Source organism: Athene noctua, chromosome Z, assembly GCF_965140245.1.
Source record: "Athene noctua chromosome Z, bAthNoc1.hap1.1, whole genome shotgun sequence".
NCBI classification, from domain to species: Eukaryota; Metazoa; Chordata; class Aves; order Strigiformes; family Strigidae; genus Athene; species Athene noctua.
Window position 1 is genome coordinate 24,183,544 of NC_134077.1, and position 15,866 is coordinate 24,199,409.

The window sequence follows — 15,866 nt, forward strand, 5'->3', positions numbered from 1 at the left end:
CAGTCAGGAATTCAAGAATTTAACTTGTGAGGCATATTTTGATGGACATACCCTAAGGCTGCAATTCCATAAATGATTAACAGAAACGAAACAAATGCCTCATTGTCATCAGTTGGCTGAAGTAATTGCCATCGTGGCTGTCAAAGAAAGCAGCAGAAGTTACTAAAAGAAAAGAAATGAGCATCCCTCTGGGCATGAAGTTTACAGTGCTAAGCTATTTCAATGCAATATATAGAATAATTCAAAGTCAGATAATTCATCACAGCATGAACAACTGTATAGAATAACTGCACACTAGAAGTATATTAACATTTTCCATAAAGTATTATCTAATCCATTAATTTTTCCTGAAGAAAACCATTGAGAAGAGTCTACCATTAGCTGACAGGTGATCACATACATGTTATTTTGTGACCATTGAAAATGGAAATGAAATCGAATTTTTAATGTCTTCACCAGAATATTGCCCTGGTTATTGGTGCTGATCCCTTAAAACAAATGCTGATAAATCAAATGAAACATCAAAAGAAAAACAGCCTGAAAGGAGTTCACTTTGTCAGGGAAGATTAAAAGTGTTACAGATTGCAACCTCTTTTCCCACACCTCTTGAGTGGATGGACCACAGGACAGGGACTGGGGGAGTCAAGTCCTTCCCACTGTAAGACAAGATCAGGTTTGTGACCACCTGAAGAACCCGAGCATACATATGTCTATGGGATGAGATAGGATGGGATCTCATCTCTCTGATGAGATACATCCCAGACTCCTGAGGGAATTGGCTGATGTAGTTGCCAAGCCACTCTCCATCATATCTGAAAAGTCATGGCAGTCAGGTGAATTCCCCAGTGACTGGGAAAAGGGAAACACTGCACCCATTTTTAAACAGGGCAGAAAGGACCCTGGTAACTACCGGCCTGTCAGCCTCACCTCTGTGCCTGGGAAGACCATGGAACAGATCCTCCTAGAAGCTGTGCTGAGGCACATGGAGGACAGGGAGGTGATTTGAGACAGCCAGCATGGCTTCACCAGGGGCAAGTCCTGCCTGACCAACCTAGTGGCCTTCTGTGATGGAGTGGCTACATCAGTGGACAAGAAAGAGCTACAGATGCCATTTATCTGGGCTTCTGTAAGGCCTTCAACACGGTCCCTGACAACATCCTTCTCTCTAAATGGGCAGGATGTGGATTTGATGGATGAACTGTTCAGTGGATAAGGGATTGGTTAGATGGTTGCATCCAGAGAGTAGTGGTCAATGGCTCAATGTCCAGATGGAGATCAATGATGAGAAGTGTTCCTCAGGCATCCATATTGGGACCAGCACTGTTTTATACATTCATCAATAACTTCATCAAGTGCACCCTCAGCAAATTTGGAAATGATACCAAGCTGAGTGGTGCGGTTGACACGCATGAGGGTCAGGATGCCATCCAGAGGGACCTAGACAAGTTTGAGAAGTAGGCCCATGTGAACCGCAAGAGGTTCAACAAGGCCAAGTGCAAGGTCCTGCACCTGGGTTGGGGCAACAAGGCAACAATCAATACAGGCTGGGGGATGAAGGGATTGAGAGCAACCCTGTGGAAAAGGACTTGGTTGTATTGATGGATGAAAAGCTGGATATGAGCTGGCAATGTGTCATTGCAGCCCAGAAAGCCATTTGTATCCTGGGCTGCATCAAAAGAAGTGTGGCCAGCAGGTCAAGGTTGGTGATTCTGCCCCTCTACTCCACTCTGGTCAGACCTCACCAGGAGTACTGCATCCACCTCTGGAGTTCTCAGAACTGAAAAGACATGGACCTGTTGGACCAGGTCCAGAGGTGGCCACAAGAATGATCAGAGGGATTGAACACCTCTCCTATGAGAACAGGCTGAGAGAGTTGGGCTTGTTCAGCCTGGAGAAGAGAAGGCTCTAGGGAGACCTTATTGTGGCCTTTCAATACTTAAAAGGGCCTTAGAGGAAAGGTGCAGACAGACTTTTTAGCAGGGCCTTTAGTGATAGGATGGGAGAGAGGTAGTGGTTCTAAATTAAGATAGGGTAGATTCAGGCTAGATACAAGGAAGAAATTTTTATGCTCGTGGTGGTGAAACACTCGGAAACACCCTCTTTCCCAGAGAGGTGGTGGATGCATCCCTGAAAACATTCAAGGTCAGGTTGGATGGGGCTCTGAGCAACCTGACCTAGTTGAAGATGACCCTGCTCATAGCAGGGGGCCTGGACTCAAGGACATTTAATGGTCCCTTTCAACCCAAAGTATTCTATGATTCTTTGTCTCAAGTATCAGAGCCAAATCCTGTGTAAGGAAAGAAAGTCTGTAAATACTTTGTAATAATTTTTGATACAAAATTACATTCATTCACTTGAGCTAGACCATGAACATTGATATTTTTGCTTTTTTCCTTCTTTCACATCCTTTTCCTCAGAAGTCCATATGTGACCATTTATCCAATGTGTGTCCTAGTCAATTTTTAAGAATTTATACTGGTCTAGACCCATAGCTTGGATAATGTAAATAGCTTTTGTCCCAGGAAAGTCCCAGAATTATAGGAATAACAAAACATAAAAGCTGGTCATGTTGCTTGAGGAGCTGGAAGGTCCTTCTTACAGATCTTTGTTCACAGTCTTAAAGATGTTGGATCTCTCCAGCCAAAATGGGGGGAGACTTTAATTAAAGATCAGCTGTAACCAAGATCTTCCATGTCTTCAAAGACTCAGGAGGCTTTTTCCGCACAATGGAACACAGTGAGATTTCTAAACATCCCACAGCAAGAGCAGTAACTTCCTGCACCCAAGACTCTGCTTGTCAGAGATTAGATACAAACCACAACATGCAATTAAGCTGAACAGACAGGCCCACCAAAGGGAGCAGGAAGTGTAGGCAATCATCTGTTACTGATGTACAACTATTTCCACTCCAACTCCTCCTTCCTTTCCTACTTTACTTTCTCAATTTATAAAAGAAGTAGAATAGGAAAAGTTTGTCATACAATCAATTATCTCCAGTGGCTTACAGAGGACAGCATCTAGCAAATGAACAGTAAACATTTTTTCTGTACCTTCAAGCTCTCTGAAGAAAATAATAAAAAACCTATTTTTTAATTTTTTCTTAAGTATTACCTAAATCCACTTACTAAAGAAACATGACTATCTAATCATCTCCAAGATGACAGAGTCAAGCTGATACATCAATAAACAAATTTGGATCCAGGATTTTATTCTCCTTTCTAAAATTAGCAAAGTCATTGATTATTCAAATTATACCTGAAATTCAGATTTTATTTAAAGAAAAGCTAGAATAAATTAAATTATTTCTCTAAAATATAAAAGTTTGACCACACAACTACAACATCCTGTGCTAGTCTAAGAACAGAAGGGTAAACCTATTCAGAAAGTGGTGATTGTCAAGTCTCAATGCATGCAACATGGTCTGGATCCAAACTTCGAGCAAAAATATTAAATCAAGTTTTAAGTTCATTATTCCTTAGTTTCTTTAGTGTTCAAATTTCATGTAACCACTGAAAGAACTTGTGTAACTCGATGCACACTTAATGCAAGTACTTCCAAAAATAGTATTTTCATATGACTGCACTTTACAGAACTTCAAAAGCTGTTTAATTACAAAGATCCTTCCTGACTCATTATAATCTCATTGACAGTTACAGAGTATTGTTTTCTTTATTGGTCAAAGCCTCAAATTGCTAGAATGTTTATATATGATCAAAAGTATTACTTGTGCCAGGCTAGGATGGAGGATGAAACACACCATGCAGTCTAGATTTTAGTGAGATACTGAAAGAAGGACTCTGTTATAATGCCCTTATTTTGAATAATGATAGAATTTAATTGTAATAGTAATTTTCTATCCATTAGTTTATTTTGGGATACTTGCAGTCAGAGCAAAGTAAGATAAGAGATGGGTCAAAAACTGTTTAAAGAGGGACAGACAAATCTCTGCAGTGTTGCTTGCTCACACCAGGTGGATTATATAGGAGACATTTAAATTAATTTGGAGAAGTAGTATTCTGGGCCATTTAGGTGCTGGCCTTGTTTTTCCACTACAAAGGTGATTGAGGTTGGTTAGCTGGAGTACTGAATAGTTTTAGTAAAGAGATAAATAAATGTAATGTGCATTGCTTCTACCTCAAAAACTAAGAGCCATCAGATTGCTCTAATCTGCACAGACTTTAGAAGTCATTCAGTATTCATATATTTTAAACTTCACATTTGCATCAGAAAACAAATATAAAAATTGGGATGTTTTACTTGGGTGCCTTAAACCTCTGGGTTAAAGTACAGTTTAATTCTTCAGTTTTGGTGGTATAAGAAGCTTGTACAAAGCATCCCTGACTAAGACATGGTTCTTCAGCTCTCAATTTTGCATGCTTTGTTAATTGATTCTAATCGCAGGATTGTGTTTTATCTGCAGATGTCACTTCATAGCATGGACGTAAACATCTGGCTAATAGCGTTGTACTGGATGCTTTAATTTATGGAGAACAGTTCTAAAATATATGGTAGGCAGGTCATTTAATGATGTTCAGTCTCAATATATGTCATGATTTATAACACAGTGTAGTATGTTATTTGCCACAATTAAGATTATCTACATGTATGAATCACAAAATAAAGAGAAATAAAATCCAAATAATTTTGATCAAGCTTTGGTCTCTCATTTACAAGTGAAGTAATAATATTGCTACTTCAACATCCTTGTCCTGGGCATGTCTGCACAGCTTGCTTCTCCCTAAACTAGAAGCCAAAGACCAAGAGACAATGCTAGACCCAGATTTACAGAGATTAAATCTCAACCAAATTTTTGTGACATATTTCTTACTGGCTAGGTGACTACCAAGACCTCAGCAGGTGATCAAAGGCTGTACAAGCACCAGGTACAGACATCAAGGTGGAACACTAGGTAGGCATGTAGGTATTTAGTGGAGGCCAAATGAATCTGCGCCCAAGAATCATATTCAAACAGATCTCATTTTACAAGGGAGCCGCCATTTTGTGATACAGTTGCTGAAAACACTTTTGTCTAATTTTCACAGCTCTGAAATAAAAAAATATATCTCTCATTTAAAATATTTTAAGAGAATTCAATTTATCAGAAGCTTATTAAGGATGCAGATTTCCACTTCATCAGGAATAATCCAGAAAAGTCCCATTTTTCTGTCTGCCATGTCTGAACATGGAAAGTTGATCAAGCCAAACCACACTGTGAGACTACTCCTTACATAGTTCTGGTCCTCCCCATCCACTTCATTTTTTCCATTTTTTGGGAGGGGACTGGACAAGGTCATCATTCCTCAGGAGTCCTTGATTTGGGCTTGGCCTCCCTTTCCTGCCATTGTCTTTCTGAGATCCTTTGTGAGATTTTTGTCGCAAAACATAAAACCTAGATTTAAAAATAAAGAAATAGGCAATAATTTTGAAAAAATATTTTTATTTTTAAGGATGTTATTTGGCATGATAAGACATCTAGAAAATGACTATTTATAATTTAAGCTTTCCATTTATCCTTTCAGTCTCAAACTGTAACGACTGACAGTTACGAAAGCACTGGTGGAAAGAAAGGAAGTAAAGTAGAGATAAAGTACTATTTAAAAACAAAAGCTGCATCTGGTTTTGCACCTTTTTTATTTGTTTGTTTTGGTCTCTTCATAGTGCTGCCTTGCTTGGCAGATCTTAGAAGACTTATATTTTGAACACACTCAGCACTCTGAGCGATATTTCTCCTGAGCTTATCTTATGCTTAGTTTCATCTTTTCATAAAACTTCTGCCTGTTTCAAACTCACATAGCAAGTGACAGATACATGGTGATAAGTACTAGCATTAGATGGGATAAATACACATTCTGACTGTGGGTTTCAAATACTGCCATTGTGAAACCACACTTGGACACAGAGAGTCTGATTAGAGCCAAGTGTTTAATTTTTTTTCTACAGCTCACAAGTTCTGGCACAAAGAGCAGGTACATCAGCTTTTACTGCTTTTAGAACAACGTAAAGTTCAGTAACACAGTATAAATTCAGTAAACATAACATTAAAGGATTTTTGGCTTCATATCGATAGGGAGGCCAATGAACAGATTATAAACAGGCGAAGAGGGCAATCTTACTTTACTGACTTTGGCCTAAGATTCCCTGAGATAGGGAAAAGAGAAAGCATAATTGCTTTTTTCTACCCAACACAGCATAATCTTGACTGGTAGCAATGTTTGTGATTAAGATTACTAGATTTTCTCTGTTATAATGTCCTGCTCCTCAAGTGATTAGCTACTCAACAAGACAGCAGCTTTAAACAGTTCCCAGTTTCTTTTTACCACCTGGGTTTGCAGCATCAATAATTCTTTGACCACCAAGAATCCAATAACTGATAATAAATCTAGGAGCATTCAAGCTGCTGCTGTTTCAATTTTGTGGTGGTTTAGGCCCTGCCAGGACCTGAGAAGACGTTGCTGTTGTCCCTCCCTCACCCTTAGACCAGACTGGGCAGGGACTGAGATATAAGCCCTAGGGTTGAGATGAGGAAAAATTTAATACAACAGTGTAACAACCACAAACCAAACCACAACAATAACAATAACAGTAATAACAATGAACAGAACAAGAGATATACTGCACGGATACTGCAGTGAGGGTACTAACTCGGACAAAAATTGTCCCAAAACTCTTCCTGAGCTTGGGCGCCCAGTCCTGATGTCAGCATGGTATCAAATAACCCGGCTGGAGCTCCCTCCCCACTGAAGGGGAAACTTAACCCTATCCTAGCTGAACCAGGACAAATTTATTACCAGCTGTTTAAAAAAAATTAATTTAATATCCAAATGAAAGCAGAGTATTAATATAGTTTCTGTCTGTCTCTGTCCCTGCTAACAGGGCTCAAAATAGCTAATCACATGAATATAGGATCTAACTCTCCAAGACTGTAACAAAGCTCAGTGATGACCATTTGAATTGCCTCTTGATGTGCAGACATGACAGAGCACTCTTTGATTTCAAAGTAAAGACTCAGTCAGATTGACACTATTTCTCTGAAAGCAGACATGCATCATCAGACCTAGTTAGTCAGGTCAAGAGACCATATCCCTACTTATTCTTACCCTGCTACTGTCTGCATGAGTTACAAACTCCGAAAGGTACATTTTCACCAAATTACCAGATAACAAATACTTGCTGCCCCTCACAGCAGAGAAGTGACCTCCCTTGCCACCCTGCAAAGCAGCATCTGTATAACTTCACTAATTACCTGAAAACCAAGAGCACCTCAGTTCTAATCACTGTAGGGCCAAAGGAGTTGTTGGCTCCAAGTGCTTTGGCATGATCAGCACTGAAGGTCTTCTGACTGCTGGCAAGCTCAGTAATGAGTTCCCAGTACTAGGGGATTATCAGATGAGGCCTGTTTTACTACCTCTTTGTTCTAAGCAGAGATCTAAGAAACAATTCACTTGCTAGGGAAAAAGTGTTACTCTCCATCAGTGATAAAGACTTTTTCTTTGAAAGAAATTATAAACAGCGACCATTCCCTGTATCTTAAGCTTTTGTTGAATGCCCCACAGGGTAAGAGATTTAAAAAACCTATTTTTATCTCTCAATATATATATTTCATATGTTGTAAGAACCTGTGATGCCATGCGAGCCTGGGATCTACCTGTGTACCTTCCTATTTGCCCTCATGCAACTTCATTGAGTAATACAGAATGTCTGGAATTGACTAAACACAGTCACTTACTCCACTCAAATCTCCATGAACTCCATGGTTTTGCTACTTGTCACGGCTCCACATACCAGGCATCCCCTGGGAAATCCAAGCATCCCTATGGACCACTTTATCACTGCAAGAAAACAACTCATTAGAGCAGCACAAAGACTTCCCCAAAAAGATTTGGGAGCAACTTCCTATTCATTAGAATTGTATGCTCCAGCCCAAAGACAAAGGAGCACCATCAAGAGGTTCAGCTTTTCTCCAGCAGCAACTCCAGAAACACCCTTCCAAACCACAAAGGAAGCATCAAAGAGTCTATCCTCCTTAACCTCCTCTTCAGAAGCATCCCAGCGGAGACAGCCACCTAAAGGCAGTTTTGAGAGGAAATGTAAGAGCCATGGATCAACCCACTTCACAGCTTGACAGCTATGAGTTTTAGCAAGTGCCTGGAGTTACCAAAGACTGATGGTTTCTCAAAACTCTCAGGAAAGGGTTCACAGACAGTTTCCAAACTCTTTCAAACCTTACTGTATTTCCAATGCCTAGCTGGAGTGATGATGAAGTCAGTTCCCTAATACACCCAAAACAGCAGAGGAAACACCTACAGGACCTCAAGGGGAAGAAATCCCAACTCTATTTCTGTTGCACAAGCAGTCTGGAGTCTCTCATTTACAAATGTAAGAGTAATTTTCTTTGTATACAGTACCAAAATCTATCTCTATATGGCATTTGTCACAGCTGCAATGAGAGCACCAAACCAGGCAGAGTAATACAACAGAGAGAGTATTTCAGTGCAACATCTTAAGTGTTCATAAATTAAGCAAACACAGTACTGCATCTCACACGTATTACCAATTTACTTTCTATGTAACTTTTGAGTTAGTCACACAGAATTACTATCTCAGAGCTTCATGAAAAAGGAAAAGCAGTTTTGTGCTGAAACCCCTCCACTGCAAGCCAATCCAGCAAGTGCATTCCCTCCTTTCCGTGGCATCACTGCCCCTGTGTCTGCATCTGCCAACTTCTATACACACGGAACACGGCACAAATGTAAGATTTATGCCTTGCCTAGAACAGGTTCTTCATGAAGGTAACAGAGGAGTTACTGTGGATTACACAGAACAGGAAGGTGAGTTCAGTAATGATAAAGCTTTCAAAGGTGCATCAGGAGTAAGATTTGATTCTTTTTAGGGAGAAGGGATAATCCAGAGTTGAACTTGAAAGCTGAGAGGAAAAAAGCTGTCCAGACACAGGAATAGCCAGTTGAGCGTGTGACCCAGTCTGAACTTACTGACTTGAGTACCTTAAGACACATCATGTGGCGCAATGCCCAGAACAGCTAAAGGACTATTTTAAAATTAGTTCATTCTGTGACAAAGTCGTTCTGTTAAAAAATATTCGTCAGAAAATATATATTTCACATTATCCAGAAAGCAGTGTAAATGCATTTTATGACACTATATTGGTTCTTGCTAATCACCAGGAAACTTGTAACTATTCTGAAGACAGGAGAAAGTTAAAATAAATGTCATAACATGTAACTTAGATAATTTGGTGCTTGGTTACAGGTACCAATGGAGTGGAATGCTTTTAACTGTTAAGGTTTAAATATATCTGCTAGCGCCCAATTTTTTAAAAGCGAGTGATAGGTAACCATAGGTGATCATTACCAAGCTGCTTTTCAAAAAATTCCCCTGTGACAAGGTAGCATTCCTGGTCAAGGGTCTGGAGCACAGGTCATACGAGGAGCGGCTGAGGGAACTGGGGGTGTTTAGTCTGGAGAAGAGGAGGCTGAGGGGAGACCTCATCGCCCTCTACAGCTCCCTGAAAGGAGGGTGCAGAGAGCTGGGGATGAGCCTCTTTAGCCTAGTAGAAAGTGACAGGACAAGAGGGAATGGCCTCAAGTTGCGCCAGGGAAAGTTCAGAGTAGATATTAGGAAGCATTTCTTTCCAGAAGGGGTTGTTGGGCGTTGGAATGGGCTGCCCAGGGAGGTGGTGGAGTCCCCATCCCTGGAGGTGTTCAAGAGTCGGGTCGATTTAGAGCTTAAGGAGATGCTGTAGGTGGGGACTGTGCTAGGGGAACGGTTGGATAGATGATCTCCAGGGTCCTTTCCAACCTAGATGATTCTATGATTCTGTGAAGACACAGCTGGAAATTCCCAAAGGTTGTGTATAACGTGGGTGCAATGCTTATATGATAATCAGTGAATAAAGACCTTGGTGCCTGGGTATGCTCATTTACACTTGATCTTGAGAACACGGGTGAACTTTCTGAAGCATTAGTTTCTGTAAAATACATCAAGTTGCACTGAAGAACAGAGTGAGCTAAATCAGTCAAGGAGGAAAGAGGAGGGGACTGAAGGGAGACTAAGTGGATTTTACATTTTTCTGATATCAGTAAACAGCAATTGTGTGTTAGTTATGCAATATACGGATTATGGTAAAAAACTTTTCATTTCAAAATTGTTTCTCCAAACAATGTTTTGTCAGTATGTTTCCTAGTGCATGTATATATTTTAAAAGGAGTCTGCTAACAACTTCTAGAGACTTAATTGTAATCTTAGCTATGAGTCAGAAATGCTGTTTGTGCTTCCTTTTTTAAAATTTGAACTGAAATTCCAAGATATTCTTCAAATCTCCTTACCCCATCACTTCATCAACAGCTTCCTATCAGAAAAGTATATTCACTCTGCAACCACGTTAGGTTGCAAAAGAATTTTTAGCAGAAAAAAAAGAAGGGAAAGATATCTGTCAGTTTGTAACTAACAACACTGAAGGAAACTTGGTCTTTTATCTAACACATTCACCTATAAGATAAAGAGTTCAATATATTATTTTTGTTTAGTTTTTAGAAAACTATAGAATAAGGCTTCCAGCTATTTGCTAATAATTTTGGATGAGTCACAGGAGCACCCAGATACCCTCATATCAGCATAGTCCCTCATCAAATACTTGCACATGAAAATGGGTCAGAGTATCCACCCAGAAAAATCATACTCTTCCTTGTATGTTTACTTCAGCGTTGTTATGTACTTATATGGAATTGTTAAGCTAATCATATTTTTGCCAAACTGGATATAACATAATCCACCTATGACTGACCAACTACAGAAGAAAAATTAAACAAACATTTTTCTGTTGTTAAACTTTTTTCTGAGGGTTTGAGCTTCTGAAGCCAGAAGGTCACTTGGTTTACGTATACAATATTGGTAGTTGCATTCCTTAAATCTACAAAATGCCACGAAGCTCACTATTTCCCAAAATAGCTTTGCAAACAATGGCAATTACTGCCCAGACATTTTCAAACACAGCAGGTTATTGGCTTAGGCAGTGATGGAAACCCTAAAAAGAAGATAAATATTTTGAAATGCACTGTAAATCAAATTTGTGCACTGAACTAAGAATGGATTATCTGCCTCTAAACAACAGAAGATGTTTTAGTTTAAGGGGCTTTTTCCATACTTTCCAGTAACTAGAATTATTTTCAATTGTGTCTTTCTGATTTTTTTTAAATTTTCACAAGATTTTCAGCAGCTGCATTGTAATAAATTACTATAATTAGGTATACATACTTTACTCATTACATTTACTGGTGTCCAATAACTCACAGTTTCTTAATATTTTAATAAAAATTGTATTTTTCAGATTAAAAATTTATTGGGAACAATGCTGTGTTGGTTTCATGCTGCTCTGCAAGTATTTATAGCATATGTATCTACAGTCTCAACTGAGCAAATTTCTGTGATGTAACTAACTGAACCCTTGACTAAGTCTGTGAGGAGAATTATTATACTGTGATGTACTATATTTTGATACTGTGGTACCAAGACAAAGGCAGCCACCTTTTGCATCCTTCATTTCAGAAAGTGAGTATCTGGACAAGAAAAAAAGACAGCCCAAATGGGAATTCATATAATTGACTGTCCAAGCAGCTTTAGCTAGTATCAATAGAGAGATAACACCAGGAAGCCAAAGACACTGGTTTTATGTATGTGCACTCGAAGCTAGTTAAGAATTATCAGGTTTCTGACTTGGAGCCATATTCACATTCTCTGGCAGAGCAAGGCCGTTGTAGGATGAAGACAACATTACCTTAATACTCTCTGAGGAGTCATTCAGCAGACCACAAGTTCAGGTTCACTGGGCACCTTCATGAAAGAAGTAATATAAGTAAGCCAGGATGCTGCTAGATTGTTGTTGAGGGTTTACTAATTAGTATAGAGCTGGTATTGCATCCTTCTCTTTCCTAGCAGATCATAGATGTTAGAGACAAAGAGAATGCCATCAGAATAGCCCTGGGCTTTGGCAGTTTCCATCTGGAAGACAATCCCTTGAAATGACCCAGAAGGAAGCAGCATTTCACTGTCAGGTCATTATTTTTATAAAATGGGGATCAAAGCTTTTACAAAATTATTTCCTTCGCTGAGAAAGATAACTGACACATCCTAAAAATTGTAGTGAGTGCTCCATTGTTAATCAGAATTTGATATTTACCCCTCTACACCTTGTAATTTTATATTGTCTGAAAGTATTTGTGACTCCTACTGAAAGACTACTGCAACTACATGAATCCAGCTCCTACTTTTCCTCTCACACTTAAAAAAGTGATTTTCTAGCTTTCCTCAGTATACAGAGGGGGGAAAATATGAAACAAGTAAACCATAAGGCTTAGAAAAGGGCTAATGAGAGAATAGCAACTCAGAACTCTGGGTTTGGTTTGGTGTGGTTTTTTTTTCCCCAAGACAGTTTCAAGATTTTTTTGAAATCCTAGTTTAATATTTTCAAGAAGTAGGGCTGACTATTCATCTGTGCATCCTTTGCCAAACTTCCATAGACTAAGTACAGTTAACTACCTGTCATTAAAAGCAACATCCAAGACGAGCATAAACTTGATCAAAATAAACATACACTGTTGAATGACACACATGGTATAATAAGGAAAACACAAGCAAAACCAAGCTGACACTTTACACATAACCACAGAACTCCATTGCACAATTCTGGATATCCTGTGCAAGGTGACTGCTTTTGTAATCAAGTTGCTCAAACCACAGAGGAATTTCAGTCCAAAGTTTACCAAAACATGTTACTGCTCTCTTACCCTTTTACTTCTAAAGAAGATTGGTTTTATTGTTTTGAAGGCTTTAAGTCTCAGACTGTTAACAAGCAACATACCTCTTGGCAGCTCTTCACTATCCTGATGACCAGCTCAGAGTCAACACATGCTGTAAGTGTTTGTTAATCAGCTCAGCAGAATTACACAGGACTCAGGGAGCATCTGGAATTCAAGAACATTTCTGTCTTTGTGGCAGGCTGATTTATGGACATCATTTTTGCAACTGCTGATCATTTGCAGCTCACTCATCTTTTAAATACAGCACAGCCAATTAAAACAGGCGATCCAAAGAGGCATAGAGTTCAGTTCACCGCTAAAAGTCACTGAGAGAGTCATGGCTTCTTTCTTTTAACAGTATATATAGCATTTCAGAGGTTCACTGAAGGAATTAAACTGACAACAGTCTCTGTCTCTGCAGTCCCTGCATGGGCCCTCCACTCTCCATTCTGAGGACTGAGCTTCTGCAAGGGAAGTCCCCTTGGTGCCTCTGAGCTCAAAACTTTTCTACAAGTTTCTCACGCTCCATCTACCCACAAGAGCCATATCCTCTTTGCTTCAGGGTCACCTCTGGCTGGGACCTGTGGTCTCCAAAATTCATCCAACATTTGTGCTGGGATCCCCTCGCTACCTGAGATTTCCTCAGCCCCTCACACCCTCTCAGGTCCCCTACTCCATTTCACAGCTTCGCTGACCATCCTCATCCCTTGACTCCTCTGCAGCTTCCCCAGCCCAGCGGGGTCCCTCCCTCACTGAGTGGCCCCACCAATGCACATGCCCCAGAGCTGCAGCTCCACCATGTCTCCCTCAGCCCCACTGTCGGCCTTCTACCTCAGCTTGAGCATGCTCCCTTTGGAGCTGTGTGGCTGCTCACTGTGGCATTCCCTTCACTTCTCCAGGTGAGGAGAGAGCTGCCATGAGCCAGAGGCTGGGCAGTGGTTACTGCTCAGGCCAGCCCAGGCAGCCAGCGAGGTCCATGGACACTCCTTACCCAGGGTGCTCCCCAGACCCAAAGCTTCCCAGTTGAAGCTGAGCCACATGCAGCTCTCAGCCTCCCCTTGAGTGGCAGCTGCCCACGGAGGTGACCTGTCACATCTTGGAGCTCAGCAGCACTCCACACCACACACAAGCCATCAGGGCAACCCCCAGCCCCAGACAGACCCCATGACAGGCTTGCATACATCAGCACCCCATCCTGGCTGCAACTCTGAGCTGCCATGGGACACAGCTGGGCTATCAAAATGGGTTGAGGGATACTAAGTGCTGCAGGCAGCAAGGATAAGAGAAGGCTGCTGGCCAAATCTGAAAGATGCCTTGGAAAGAGCACGTTTCTTGAGTGCAACCTGTCACTGCCATGTGTGCCAGGCGACGGGAAGACCATGTCCCATGGAAAACTATTTGATGCAGTGCTGTCCAAGGCACCACAGAGGCACCAGTGATGTCTGAAGCTACATCCACCTGTTTTACTGAACATCTGCCCACAGCTTGGGAGTGCCAAGCAGCGGCCAGCAAGTCTGCAGTGACATGTTATTCTCATATTAGGGGAAAAGGGGCCAGAGTTTTACATCTAGAAGAGAGAGAGAGCATCCAGAGCCATAAAACCAAGGTGCCAAACCCATAGTTCTCAGTAGTTTTTATTAAAGTTTAGGATCATCATGACTGCAAGAAGTGGCAAAAAGAGCATAGCAATTTTGCAAATCTGGGGGGAGATACTTTACAGAAGGATGTTTGTCTTAATGCTTGAGACCCTTCCCAGGTTTATTAGGATAAGAAAGTTAAAAAAGATAATAATCCATGTTCATAGACTACAGGACATCCTCTTGAATTCCTGTGCTGTTAGCTTTACAAACATTTTACCAAGGACTGCAGTGAGCAACCAAAGCTGAGGCAACTTCTTAAACCTCACTGAAAATCCTGAGATGGAATATTCTTCCCTTGAACCTTCCCTTTGCAGCTGGTGCAAAACACAACAAATTATTTTCCCCTTTTATTTAAATAGGCTGTTCTATACTCTAATTCATGAGGACTCTGAGTAAGATATGGTTAATTGATACATGTAATTACAGCTGTCATACCTCCCCTCCTCCCTAGAAACTCAATTACCAGCATATCCTTGATAAAATGGTTGTGAAGAATATTACATCTGAAGTCAAATGTTATCTGCTAATTGACAGGATGGTTTCAGCAATGTAACCTTATCTTAGGTAAACAAACTTCTAAGGAAACTGAGCCAGGAAGGCCAAATGAGATGTTTGAGATTCCTTTTTGCTACAGAAGGTCTTGTTTTGATAGTGCATGTCAATAGCAAAGGCTAAATGTGAAAAAAGAATGAGAGACCAAAAGAGAGGTTCAGTTCCTTCTCTTTATATTTGCTCCTAACTCAATGTTTTTCATACTAAGAAAAAGCATCTTGGGGGGGGTCTTTAATTATTGCGGTAGAAAAATTATCTTTATCTAGTACCTTATTTAAAAAAAAAAAAAAAAATTAAGGCACCTCTAGCATTTGTTTCTTTAAATTCTTATTTAGATTTTATGTTTGTTTTTACATTTCAATAAATAATTCACAAAACCAGCCTAAAATTAGCATTTTTACAATACAGTGTTGCTACAGATAAAAACACTCTTAATAATATTCACATTAAAGTATCAGATCAAAGCAGCAGTACTGTACACTGAATTCACACACATGTGAAAGCAGTGAGGAAGAGGAGAAGTCACCAGGGGGGAGATGACGATGGAGGGAAAATAAGTCCTGTCCCAGTGTGTGGATTCTGAGGAATGAGAGCAAGCATTCTGGAAATGGACTGCAAACTTTTCAAATATATGTTGCTATGCATGCACAAGGCCCTGACCCTGTCTCTGATCAGTATTCAGAGATGTTAGAAGGCAGTGACCCTATTAAATGCACTGTACTTCTGTAAAATTATTTGCTTTATAAAGCACAGCTCACCTCAAAACAAATGTTGCAATAATAACTGAAAATGAACTCTCAGCTTGTCTTCCTGAAATTCCAGTTAACTCAAGGGTCTGTGTCTCTCCATAAAAATATAACTG